The sequence below is a fragment of the Thermobia domestica genome, chromosome 8 (assembly GCF_964235325.1).
Source record: "Thermobia domestica chromosome 8, izTheDome1.hap1.1, whole genome shotgun sequence".
Taxonomy (NCBI): Eukaryota; Metazoa; Arthropoda; class Insecta; order Zygentoma; family Lepismatidae; genus Thermobia; species Thermobia domestica.
Genome location: NC_137461.1, coordinates 217,039,514 through 217,052,961, shown reverse-complemented (window position 1 = coordinate 217,052,961; position 13,448 = coordinate 217,039,514).

Below are 13,448 nucleotides of genomic sequence, written 5' to 3'. Positions count from 1 at the left end.
TCTGTTCCTTGAATTCCATTCTATTTGAGATAGTTGTCTATTGAAATTTCTACTCATATTGATCCACAAATTTTCAACTGGATTCATGCCGGGTGAGTTTGTAGGCCACACGAGTCTCTAAATAGTCATATTCTTGAACCACGTACTAACAATTTTGGCTCGGTGACATGAAGCATTATCGTCTTGGGAAAGGAAGTAGTCCATATTTTCTTCAGAAAAGTCATCTTTAGCTGTTGTAAGAACTTTACGTACCAGAATTTGAAGATATTTTCGTGCATCAAACGATCCTTCACATATATCCGTCGTTCTGACGTCTTTAACGGTGAACCATGCTCATATCATCACTCAGTAACTGAATATTTGAATCTCTTAAACAAAATCCTTGTCAAGTTCCTTGCTTGTTCGTATCCACAACTTCTCACCACTATCGTTTCCCACTATTCTAAACTTCTTTTCAATGAAGAAAACGACATGCTTTCAGTTGTCATAAGTCCAAGTTGCATATTGACTCACAAAACTACATGTTGAAGTCCTCTGTGTTTTGTCAGTTTCGTCTTTCTACGCGGTTTTTTCTTTGTAATATCCTCTTCATACAGTCAAGACAATACAGTTGTACAGGTAACTGCAGTTCCAAGATCATGTCAAACTACAAAAGCGATTTTTGGGGAAATCACTCATTAAATCTGCGGTGCTATTGATTTCATTTAGCATTCTGCTCTGGGTGATGCTTTCTTTTTTCTTTCACACTGTTGACGAAGGGACGATTTGTTATGCTGTTTCCACTTGTGAATTACTCTTCCTGCCGGAGAATGATGGATTTTCAGAATTCCATCTATTCCTTTAGAGATTTGTCACAACTCACATTTCTTACCCATCTTATTTGTTTACAGTCCACATGTAGCAACAATATCACACACAAACAACACTGCACAACAAAAATTTTGCCACTTGACACACTGTCCAAACAATGAGAAAGCAAAGAACAATCATAAAATGCTATTTACCTCAGCCTAAACATCACAAATGCAATGCATAATTCTTACTACAATAATTTACGAGACGCACTCAGTGCCATCTATCGAAAATACTACTGATACACAAACAATTGACAAGCGATGTCCTACACCACAGGTGTCACAGATAACGCAACTGAACTATCCCACTCTTCATTTCCTTCTATTCCTCTTCTAACGGGCTGCAACTATGGTTTTCTGTGTAAGTTAGTTTGAGAATTGAGGTGTCGCTATTTTTTCTTTACAGAGTGTATTGGCCTTTGTAAGCCATCTTGCATAATGCATTTTTCCTGGCGATCTCTTAGCTAACTGGTCAAACATTGCCGCGATGAATACTGTAACAAATTTCAGGTATTTTTGATCTGAGCTCAAAGTGACAGCAACCTCTGCTGGGATTTCTTGAACACTGCTTTCTATTACGTCAAATTTGACTATTTTCAACTGAGTCAAATCCTTGCTAATTTGTTGCCCGATATTCCCTTTAAAAGTGTGCGGCCCTGAGATTTTACCATCTATTACTTCAAAAACATGCTTAAAGGGAAGCTCATTTGTGTGTAAAAGGCAATTGATCCATTGAAGTGGTTTGTTGAGATGTAGTTCAATCAACTTGATAACTCCACCTGTACGTCGCCCTGTATTTACCGGAGTAACACCACATAATATAGCTTTAACTGTTTCTTTGTTCTCAGTATCTCCTAGGAAAGTGATGATTTCTTCAGAAATGCAGTGAGCAGTCCCGTTGTCTGTAGTTACGTGGTCCATGTAAACATCTCCAGGTTCCTTTACTATAACGTAATGCTCCTCATGCTCCATCCCATTTGCAGTTTTCGTTTCATTCTTTCTCCCGTCAAATCAAATACATGCAAGTTGAGCAATTTTTGATTTGATTTGTAAAGTATGCTGTTCTCCAATTCGTTTTCTTTCCCTTTCCACTTTCTTCTTATCTAACATATTAGACTGATCTAGCATTCCCGTGTCTTTCAAAGCAGCATTTACAATAGCAGCCGCAGCCCTTGAACTGACTCGAAATCTGTCTGCTGTGATTGCCAAATTTTCGTAAGTGAATCGGTTCTGCTGATTTTCCATGAGTTTATTATTAGGAACATAGTCACTGTCATTGAACATTTCAGATTCAACACTATCACTAACAATATCGCCACATATCGTATTACTATCAGTACTTGAGGCTTCAATTAAACATCTCTGTCTTCTTTCAAGTGCATCTTTCCTATCTGCTGTTCTACTTCGTGCGGCAGTTGCGCGTTTATCAACAGAACTTAGCTGATTTATTCTTCCAAAATAATACTATACCTCTACTCTACTTAATGCTTCAATTTACTTTCTGTATTATTTATTACACGTTGTATAATATATCACTCCTTGTGACATACGCACGTGGTGAGTCTTTATTTCTAAGTCAATATCCCCGAAACTCCAAAATATTTGAAAATCTATTAAATTTTATGCGATATTTTTATATCTTTTATATACATTACACTCGTACAAAAGAACTCTGGACCTTCAATAAATTTCTTGGTACATGCCTGAATCCTTACAGCTGTATAAATTACTTATTTAATACCTGTTATTTCAGAAAATGACTAAAAAGTTCTTATTACTGATTTACTCAGTGCTGCTATACAATATAGTGAATTGCTGGCGGAGGGGTGCGAGGGGTAGGGAGGGTCGCAAAACCCTGAAACTTTATACATATCATGAGGAAGACATGTTAAACTCTGTGCATAGTGTGGATACTCAAAAACTAAAATTCTTCATATATTTTTTGACCCCCCCTAATAAGTATGTATAGTATCTGGTAGCACTCAATGTTGTCACGACAAGTCACGTGCTGTGGATGTAGTAACACTTGTCATGTGCTGCGGACGTAGTACTATGTGTGGTCGTATATTTTATTGAGTCTACCTATACCGTTCCTTATTGAGTCAAAATGGAATGTAGGATGTGTCGAAACAATCAGGATCATTTTTGCTACAACTCTGGTAGTTACTTAGTGTCGAACTAGAGAGAAATGAAATGAAATCTTTGAGTTTTACGTCCCAGGATTATGCCGGTTAGGGTAAAGAAGACAGTGATGATGAGTAACGAATGAAATGGTGAAATGAAGAAAGTGGAAGGAAACGGGAGAACTCCGAGGAAACCCAGAAACACGGTGTTTGTCCACCACAAAGTTCACTTGGCGGGGGGCTGGGATCGAACCCTGGACCCCAAGCACCAGAGGTGAAGGATCTACCACTTTTTTTAACTGATTTATTGACAGCTTAAAAATACATTTGTGCAATTTAACAAAAACTACAAACTATACAACATAACTACTGATCAAAAAACCGCCCCAAGTTATGAGGGGGAAACAAAAACTTCAAATAATTAGCAAAAAATCCATAATAAGAAGGAACATTTTGACATTTGACATGCGCACCGTACATAAACAATTTGTATTGGTATTCTGAATAGTCTACATGAGTAACCAGATAGTACACCGCATAAGCACACAACCAGAGCATCGAATTTTGTTTAGGCTGCGGCATATAGCAAAAATCAGGAAGGCATAATAAGGTATCTGGGAATGCTTGAATTCCACAGTGGCATATATATCCTAACATGGCTCGTAATAAATGCCATATTGGTAAAACCTTAGAACACGTCATGAGACGATGTTGAGAATCATCTTCCTGTCCACAAGAGTGACATACGTTGTTTGCAAGTAAGTTAATGCGTACTAACCGCGCAGGTGTAACAAGAAGATCATGTACGACTTTATACTATAACCGCCACCAGGTTATAGAAGTATTTTTTGTGGACGCCCTGTATATTTCGTGAAGACAGTGATTATTATTTTCGATTTATACTTTATTCTGCAACGCATATAAGTTCTTTCTTTGGTGGGAATTGTTTCTTTCCCACACAATTGGACAAAGAAGTCTTTCATCATTTTTCATATATATATTTAAAACATTGATTTTGCTGAGAACATTTCAGTTAGTGACTAACCATTTCAGTGTTTCTCCCTGACTCATTATATGCATAGTATATATTCTATAGTTAATGGGAACTGAATTAAGTGTTTTCTTTAATCGCTTATGGAAACATTATAATAGATTGGAGAAATACGGACTGACCAGATGTCCCAGTAGCCAAAGTGGCACCAGCCTCACAATTTTCGTAGCCCGTTATCTGTACTTTCTCACGCCAGTGTTATCGCCGTGTCTAGTGCATTATGGGCAGTTGACTAAAATTAACAGAAATTGTTTTCTATATTCTGTTTGTATGTGCATACAGGTGAGTTAACTAAGTAATTTTTGAAATGAACTGCCAACACTTTTCTGTTGACCATTGCAACCCGTAGCTTGAGCTTGGACGCTCGAGGAGTTTGACTCCAGGTCTGGAAGATGCAACCACGCATCTCGCGTTGAACTTCAAACGTAAGTTGTGTTAAGGGGCACAAGCTATTTAGCCGATGAAGGACGATTTCTTACGGCTAGCCCCAATCAGTGAAATCCCAGGTCCGCAGACCTTGTGCGTTTCAAACGTTATATACGCGCCCTCCAATATCAGAATTCAACTGCGAAGACCTTCTTTTCGTTTATTTACTCAAGATTTACTTTTACGCTGCAGGACTGTTCAGCGTAACAACTGGGTTCATCGTGGGACGATCCAGACAACTTTTCCCCAGTGCGAATCCCCCAAGTGTGTTCATGGTGTGAGCAAAGTGTTTCTAGTGATACCTAAATTATAATCATATCTACATAGAAAGGGCTATATCTCCCGAATAGGGCAAAACGTAATTTCAGCGGCAAAATTTATTAGTGTCCAGTGTTGTATTCATTTCTCTTCGTTATTTTTTTCAAAATAGTGTTCCAATAAATAAGTATAGTGTCAATTAATCCAGTGTGTTTTCGTTGTGTGTATGAGTGATGTTTGTGTGTGTTATGGTCTGGATGACCGTCTGATCGTCCGTGAGGTTTTCGAGACGAGACACCCGAACCTCTCGGCGCCTAATGCTCATCTCATTATTGAGACCGACGAGCTTTTTGGGAAACAGTTTGTAACCTTTCTTGGAGAGGTCTTCGTCGTCCTGTCCAGGTAAGTTAAGGTATCAGGAATATACTTATTGGTAATACCACGAGCCGAGGACAGCGACCAAATTATCCAGGCGGTTACAAATAAATGACAGCCCGAACCTGGACCACGAACTTGAGATTGGTTACAGATAAATGGACGCCCGAACAGCGACTTGAACTCAGGACGGTTACAAATAAATGGACGCCCGAACAGCGACTCGACCTACAATCGGTTACAAATAAATAGCCGCCCGAACATGGACCACGACCTCTAGTTGGTTACAAATAAATGACGCCCGAACTATCGACCCGAATCGAGACCGTTGGTGCTCGAATACTTATAAGATCAATATTTTAATATACGATTTCTCTTTCAGCTTAGTACCAGTAATCTGAAAAAAAAAAAAATCTCTTTCAGGTGATTTTAATCATGTTTTTGTGATAGCCTAGTTTATTTTTGTCCAAGATGGCAGAGCAGGAAGTAGATTTTCTTACTAAGATAGATATAAATTTTGATAAATTAAGGGAAAATATTATACAGGAACTTGAGAGATACTTAATAGAATGTAAAGAGTCCCGTGCTGAGAATAAAGAAAACCTAGCTAGATTAGAACGAAAAGTAGATGAGAATAAAGAAAATTTTGTTGAATTAGGTCAGAATATAGACGCTTTACGGGACGTGTTTCGTGAAAATAGTCAGCAAACGGAAAATGCTGGAAACAAAACACCGGAATGCGAACCCCAGTTACAGTCAGACGTTCCCACTGGATACGAAACACCGGAATTTGAACCTCAGTTAGTGACTGATATCCCTAGCGTAAACAAAACATTGGAATTGAAACCTGAGCTAGAGACTAACATTGCTAATGAAAAGGAAACGCAGGAATCTGAACTCCAACCAGAGACAGGTAGTCCAAACCAACCTCGTAAGAAATCTGACAATGATTTTATTCATTCAGAATCTAGTGAAAATTACGAACATATGATTATGCACGACAGAGGTCGTAAACGCACAAAAATAACTACCACTAACCACAGAGTAAAAAAGCGCAAACGAGATTACAGTTATAGCAATAGGCAAAGATACGCAGACCGGAGCGTAAACAATACGAAATTTAAAGGGAATCAGAACCAAGACCGCACACGAAAAGGTAGTAACAGAAACAGAAGGAGTCGTAAATCACGGCCACGTAGCCTGAGTTATCACAAACGAGATAGGAAACGCAACTTGTGTGAGAACATTAAGAGTATTTCTGTACGTAGTAGTAATCACTGTAAGAATAGACGAACAAATCGTGATTATCAAAGTCGAAATAGTAATCATAGGAAAAGAAAAAAAAAAAAGGTAACCAAGACTGTGTGTTGATACAAATTTTTCTTTCAGAAAAGCGACGCATTTCTAAGCGATAAACATGTATTCATTTTCTTTCCTTTTGCTTTTAGTTTTTGATAGAACACCTGGATACGAAAGGAAGAATTACGCATTTCTTTTAATACTCCTTTTTGCTTCCAGCTTTTAACCGTTCGGCAATGAGCAGATAACAGGTTTTTCTTTCTTTTTCTTGTTCCGATAAGGCAGTCGCCAGACTGTAGAACCACTTGTGTTTATGGTTACGAATAACGGGTGATATACAGCTGATTAATTCTTTTCCTCTTTTTGTCTTTGCTCCGTGTAGCACTTCATACCTCAGTCAGCTGTGTATGAGTGTTGCAAACCTTATCACTGACTTACTATTAGTTCACTGTCATTAATTTTTCTTGTTTTCATTTCAGATGTTTGAATTTAGATCTTTTAGTAAATAATTAACGTAATCACATACGTAGGGAGATTGCATTTATCCAAAAGCAATTTGAACTAGTGGCGCAGTTCCGTATCCCCAGCCAGTGGGAAGATATTTTGGCCTTATAACATATTTTTATTATTTTTCATTTTAAAAAAATCTTTTTAGAATCCCTTCCCACTTCCCAAATTCTTAAACATGTTATCATACGTATGACTCACAATTAATGTTTGATTTTCTTTTAGATTTTTTTTTAAATAATGCATCGAGATGCCCAGGAAGAGAAATTTTTTAGTTATTCATTATATATACATTTGTATATTTGTCATTAAAACTTAGTATGTAATCTCATGCGTAGAATATGGAACTTTACACTTATAATCAATGTTAAATTTATTTTTCAGTGTAAATCTTAGATTTTCGTTTTCATTTTGAAGTGTTTACTGTAATTTGATTGAACCTCATTTACGTCATTTACCCGATTTTGACTTATTTGAATTTCCAGGATGTGACATGATATATTTTGTTCGAAGAGAAAAGTTTAGAACGGAAAGTAGGCTAAGCCTTAAACAAGTGATAACAGACATTTCCTTGTTGGTAATAGAATGTGTAGGAATGTCGTGTGAATAGTATAATTCTCCGAACGAAAGCAGTAATCCTTTTATTGTAGAAGGAACTATATGAACAGATATTCTGATGGTGAACGGTCGTTTTTCCCCTCATATTAATATGTATGTGGAAATATGTTTAACTTCTATATTTTCTTGTAATTTCTAATTAACTTTTTTTTTTTTCGTCTTCTCTAGACCACTGAACGACCGTAGGGAAACTTCTTCGGGTAGGATATTTTATGGGGATAAAGATAAATATTTTTTTAGGGAGGCAATATTTCCTGGAATTGCAGATCTCTTGCAAAAATGGATGTGGCTAATCCATTGGATATTCCATAGCTAACTGTATTTTCGCCATCAATCGCAAAATATAGTTTTCATTTCTCTTCTTCTTTTATAGTAACCTGTAACTAACCATGTGTATTCTTAGGTCAGATTTTTTTTTTAGTGTATGTTATTGTCTAGTAACATTTCAGCGAATATTTTAACGTTTATGAATCGTAACTATATTGTGTACTTGTATGCTAATGAGTTGTAATGTTTATTTTTCATGCTAATTTTGAGAAAATTGTATTTTAGTTCCAGTATGTCCTAGAAACTATTCGAATTCGATATAGATCCCGAATAATAAACTTATTTTCTTTCGAACAGCATGAAGCCATAACGATTTTTGAAAAATTACTTTGTTAATTATTTCGTATGCTCGACGATTTTGAATTTTAATGTGTTAATAAGACCAGTTTGAATATTTTGTAGCGAGGATGCCTAAGAAAGTTTAACTGTCGTGAAATTACATAACGGTTTTGTAGGGAATTTAATTGGATGTTTTAGATTGACCAGAAAGTTGTAATGTCGTTGACTATATTCTTGTTTGTATCTCATGTTTTTCTTTTAATAGGTCTCATGTATTTTGTCTTATAGAGACATATCTTTACGATGCTAGGAGAGCATTTGTATTTCGTGTGTTTACACATCTTTTTCCAGGTGGATGATGTACGTTATGTTCCAGGGAACATACGTGTATTTTACTGAATATTAGTGTTGATATTTCAGTTATGTATAGAAACATTTTGTAAGTGCCTATGGTTGCAGGCCTTCTTCGTTTCTAATTTTGCCTCGCAGGTATCGATGGCATATTTTGTGTGTAAGTACGTGTAGTATTACACATTTTTCCCACCTATGATTTTGGTCAATTCATGGCGTAATGACCATTTATTTTCAGGAATGTTTGGACTAGTGAGTCAACTTCCTTGACTTAGACCTTCGAAAAACTTGGATCAATATTGAATAGTTTTCAACATTTTAATTAATAAATTTTTTGCAGATAATACCCATCTATTTTGGTAACCCTACAATGTTTACGTTTATGGAAGTGAACAACAACCATTATTTTAGGCTTAAGCTAATAATAACTTTGTTTCAGAATAAAATCATTTGTTGTATTGAGCATTATCGAACTAAAGTCACGACGAGCAGATGGCATTTGATCTTATGGCGTGCCGAATTTTCTTCATACATGTCAACGAAATCACGATCTTTTCTTTGATATGCAGAATCATGCTTATTTCTTGGAATTACTATGAACGTCAATTTTGACACTTAAGTTTATTTTTTTTATTTTTGGAAAACGATTTTTCGTTCTTTTCTGCCCAACAACACGAGGCACAGTTAAAAAAAAAAAAAAAAAAAAAAAAAATATAGCCCTACAAACGCTTTCTGCGAACTTTAAAAAAAAAAAAAAAAGTTATCATACAGGTGTTGTAACCGTACTTCGTTTCTCACACCAGTGTTTAAAAAAAAATCTCCCCTTCTCCCCTCATCAACTCATCGTTGGAGAACCATGGAGGATATTCAACACATGGTTTCAACATGTGAAGAAACGGAAGATAAGGAAACTCAACTGCACCAATTGTTCAAGAGGATCTTATTACTTCATGGAACATTTGGATTGGACATTGCTCATGCAGGAACCTCATCATGTTGTAGTGAGTGAACAAGTTACTTAATTATTTTAAATAGCCCTTTTTCAGGTGAAAAACCATTCAACGTTCATACACGTAAGTCTCACACCATATGACAGTGTTGCCAACTAACTTATTTTAAATTTTCAGGTGAAAAACCTAATTTTATTCATACTTCGTCAGACGGCCAAGGGTTCTCAACCTGTCTACGTGTGCACTTAACAGGTCGTTCCACTTTCGGACACCAATCTATAACCGCCACCAGGTTATAGAAGTATTTTTTGTGGACGCCCTGTATATTTCGTGAAGACAGTGATTATTATTTTCGATTTATACTTTATTCTGCAACGCATATAAGTTCTTTCTTTGGTGGGAATTGTTTCTTTCCCACACAATTGGACAAAGAAGTCTTTCATCATTTTTCATATATATATTTAAAACATTGATTTTGCTGAGAACATTTCAGTTAGTGACTAACCATTTCAGTGTTTCTCCCTGACTCATTATATGCATAGTATATATTCTATAGTTAATGGGAACTGAATTAAGTGTTTTCTTTAATCGCTTATGGAAACATTATAATAGATTGGAGAAATACGGACTGACCAGATGTCCCAGTAGCCAAAGTGGCACCAGCCTCACAATTTTCGTAGCCCGTTATCTGTACTTTCTCACGCCAGTGTTATCGCCGTGTCTAGTGCATTATGGGCAGTTGACTAAAATTAACAGAAATTGTTTTCTATATTCTGTTTGTATGTGCATACAGGTGAGTTAACTAAGTAATTTTTGAAATGAACTGCCAACACTTTTCTGTTGACCATTGCAACCCGTAGCTTGAGCTTGGACGCTCGAGGAGTTTGACTCCAGGTCTGGAAGATGCAACCACGCATCTCGCGTTGAACTTCAAACGTAAGTTGTGTTAAGGGGCACAAGCTATTTAGCCGATGAAGGACGATTTCTTACGGCTAGCCCCAATCAGTGAAATCCCAGGTCCGCAGACCTTGTGCGTTTCAAACGTTATATACGCGCCCTCCAATATCAGAATTCAACTGCGAAGACCTTCTTTTCGTTTATTTACTCAAGATTTACTTTTACGCTGCAGGACTGTTCAGCGTAACAACTGGGTTCATCGTGGGACGATCCAGACAACTTTTCCCCAGTGCGAATCCCCCAAGTGTGTTCATGGTGTGAGCAAAGTGTTTCTAGTGATACCTAAATTATAATCATATCTACATAGAAAGGGCTATATCTCCCGAATAGGGCAAAACGTAATTTCAGCGGCAAAATTTATTAGTGTCCAGTGTTGTATTCATTTCTCTTCGTTATTTTTTTCAAAATAGTGTTCCAATAAATAAGTATAGTGTCAATTAATCCAGTGTGTTTTCGTTGTGTGTATGAGTGATGTTTGTGTGTGTTATGGTCTGGATGACCGTCTGATCGTCCGTGAGGTTTTCGAGACGAGACACCCGAACCTCTCGGCGCCTAATGCTCATCTCATTATTGAGACCGACGAGCTTTTTGGGAAACAGTTTGTAACCTTTCTTGGAGAGGTCTTCGTCGTCCTGTCCAGGTAAGTTAAGGTATCAGGAATATACTTATTGGTAATACCACGAGCCGAGGACAGCGACCAAATTATCCAGGCGGTTACAAATAAATGACAGCCCGAACCTGGACCACGAACTTGAGATTGGTTACAGATAAATGGACGCCCGAACAGCGACTTGAACTCAGGACGGTTACAAATAAATGGACGCCCGAACAGCGACTCGACCTACGGTCGGTTACAATACCACTCAATGCGTATATATTGTGGTATGACAGGACTATTTATATTTTTCCAAATTTGCGTCCAGCAAGAGGTGGGACTTATTCTTTCGACACGAGAGACTGTGGTATGGTCAGAAAGTAATCTTGTATTGTACAAGTTTTTTGCAAGCTGTCGAGAAGAAAGCGCCGTATCTCGTTCTAAATAACTGCCCTCCAATAAAAGTTCTTTTAAATAAGAGACCGATGGGAGTAAGTTACCTATATTTAACGGTGCAAGTATACCGACTCTTTCATACCAGAATAAGGCCCACTCTTTAGTGAAGGAAGGAGATTCCTGACACAGTTTACAATACCATTTTGTGAAATACAGAACATAACACTTTAAACGGATATTGATCAAATTAAGACCTCCACTCTCCTTCCTTTTACATAATATTGAATAAGGCACACGAAAGATTTGCCCTTGCCAAATATACCAAAGACTCAAAGATTGAATTTGGCGGAGACTATCCTTCGGAGCAGGCAAAATTTGGGCAACATGCCATAATTTTGCATAAATATAGCTATGACAAATCCAGATTCGTTGTTCCAAATTAAATGGTCGAAAACGAATATCCTGACAAAGTAACTTTATATTAGTGACTACTCTCTTCCAATTAGAAATAATCATTGAGGAAACATTTGGCTGGTAGACTATACCTAATATAGAGACTTGCGACACAACAGATATAGTAGTCGGCAGATAAGTCGGAGTTGTAACACCAAACTGTAAAAATTTACATTTATGCATATTTAGACTAGCTCCAGCAGATGTTCTAAAATGAGCCATAACCTGCATAACTTGTTGATAATCCTCTTTTGAACGGATAATGACACTAATGTCATCTGCATAAGATCGCAATGCAAGTTTAGTGCCGTTTATTGGAATTCCAGTAAGCTGGCGATCGAGTTCCGTAATAAGAGGCAGGAGATATATACTAAACAAAACCGACGACAAGGGGTCTCCTTGGCGTATGGACTTACGAATTGGGAATGCTGGTTTCAAGAAACCATTGACTTGGAGTCTAGAAGCTGCATGTAAAAACAGGGTTTGGACTTGTCGAATGAATTTCTTAGGTAACCCTATATGTTGCATAGCATGAAATAAATAGAAATGTCGCACATTATCAAAAGCTTGACAGAGGTCTAAACTCAGTAAACCACCCATAGTACCAGTGGTATCAAACCAAGCAACTGTGTCGCGGAAGTCCATTAGAACATCTAACATTTTGTTACCAATACTAAAGCCACTTTGGGCGTCATGCAATAGATCAGGCAGGAAAGGGTGCAATCTACGAGCAAGACATTTTGCAATAATTTTGTAATCACAGTTGAGTAATGTAATAGGGCGGTAATCACTCAAGACCTGGGATTTCTCTTTCTTCGGTATTAAAACAATGACCCCCGTAGCAAATGTGGTAGACACCTGACCCGTCTCTAGAATATAATGAGCGACTTCAAGAAAGTCCGAGGCAATAATATCCCAATAACATTGATACAAAGCATACGGAATTCCGTCAACTCCTGGACTACTCAATGTACTACAAGATTTAACTACTTGGTGGATTTCGTTCATTGTATATGGTTGGGTCAAGAGGTATGTTTCAGAGGTAGGAAAATTCACTTGCGGCAGAGGAAATGACGGATCAGACTGAGTAAGATCAGGTATGTCATTAAATTTATTTCGGTATTCGGAGAATATATAAGCCGCTATATCAGGTTGCTTCTGAAGGACACTCGCATCCCCTGTATGAAGAGAAGGTATACTGAGACGTTCTCGTCGGCGAGTTTCTTTTATATGTTGGTACATGGATAACCTTTCGTGTGGAATCGTCAGAGGATCACGTCTTCTTGCCCTAAACCCTTCTAAGTTTTTTCGTTGCAAATTTAAAACTTTTGCTTTAAAAAATTGCAATCTTTGATATTGATCTGGAAGATCATTCCTGTGACTCAATTCTTGGAGACATTTGTGATAAAATTGCAAAGTATGTGTAGTCTGTATAGCCTGATCTTGTGCGATGCGCATAAAGAATGTTTTGATATTGGGTTTAACCATTTTCTCCCACCAATTGAGAATAGATTTGAAGTGGGGCTTACGTTCACACCATTTAATCCAACAGTTTCGAAAGTTTTCTTTAACTTCAGGTAAATCTAACAAAGAAGAGTTTAATTTCCAATAAGATTTACCCATTAATTT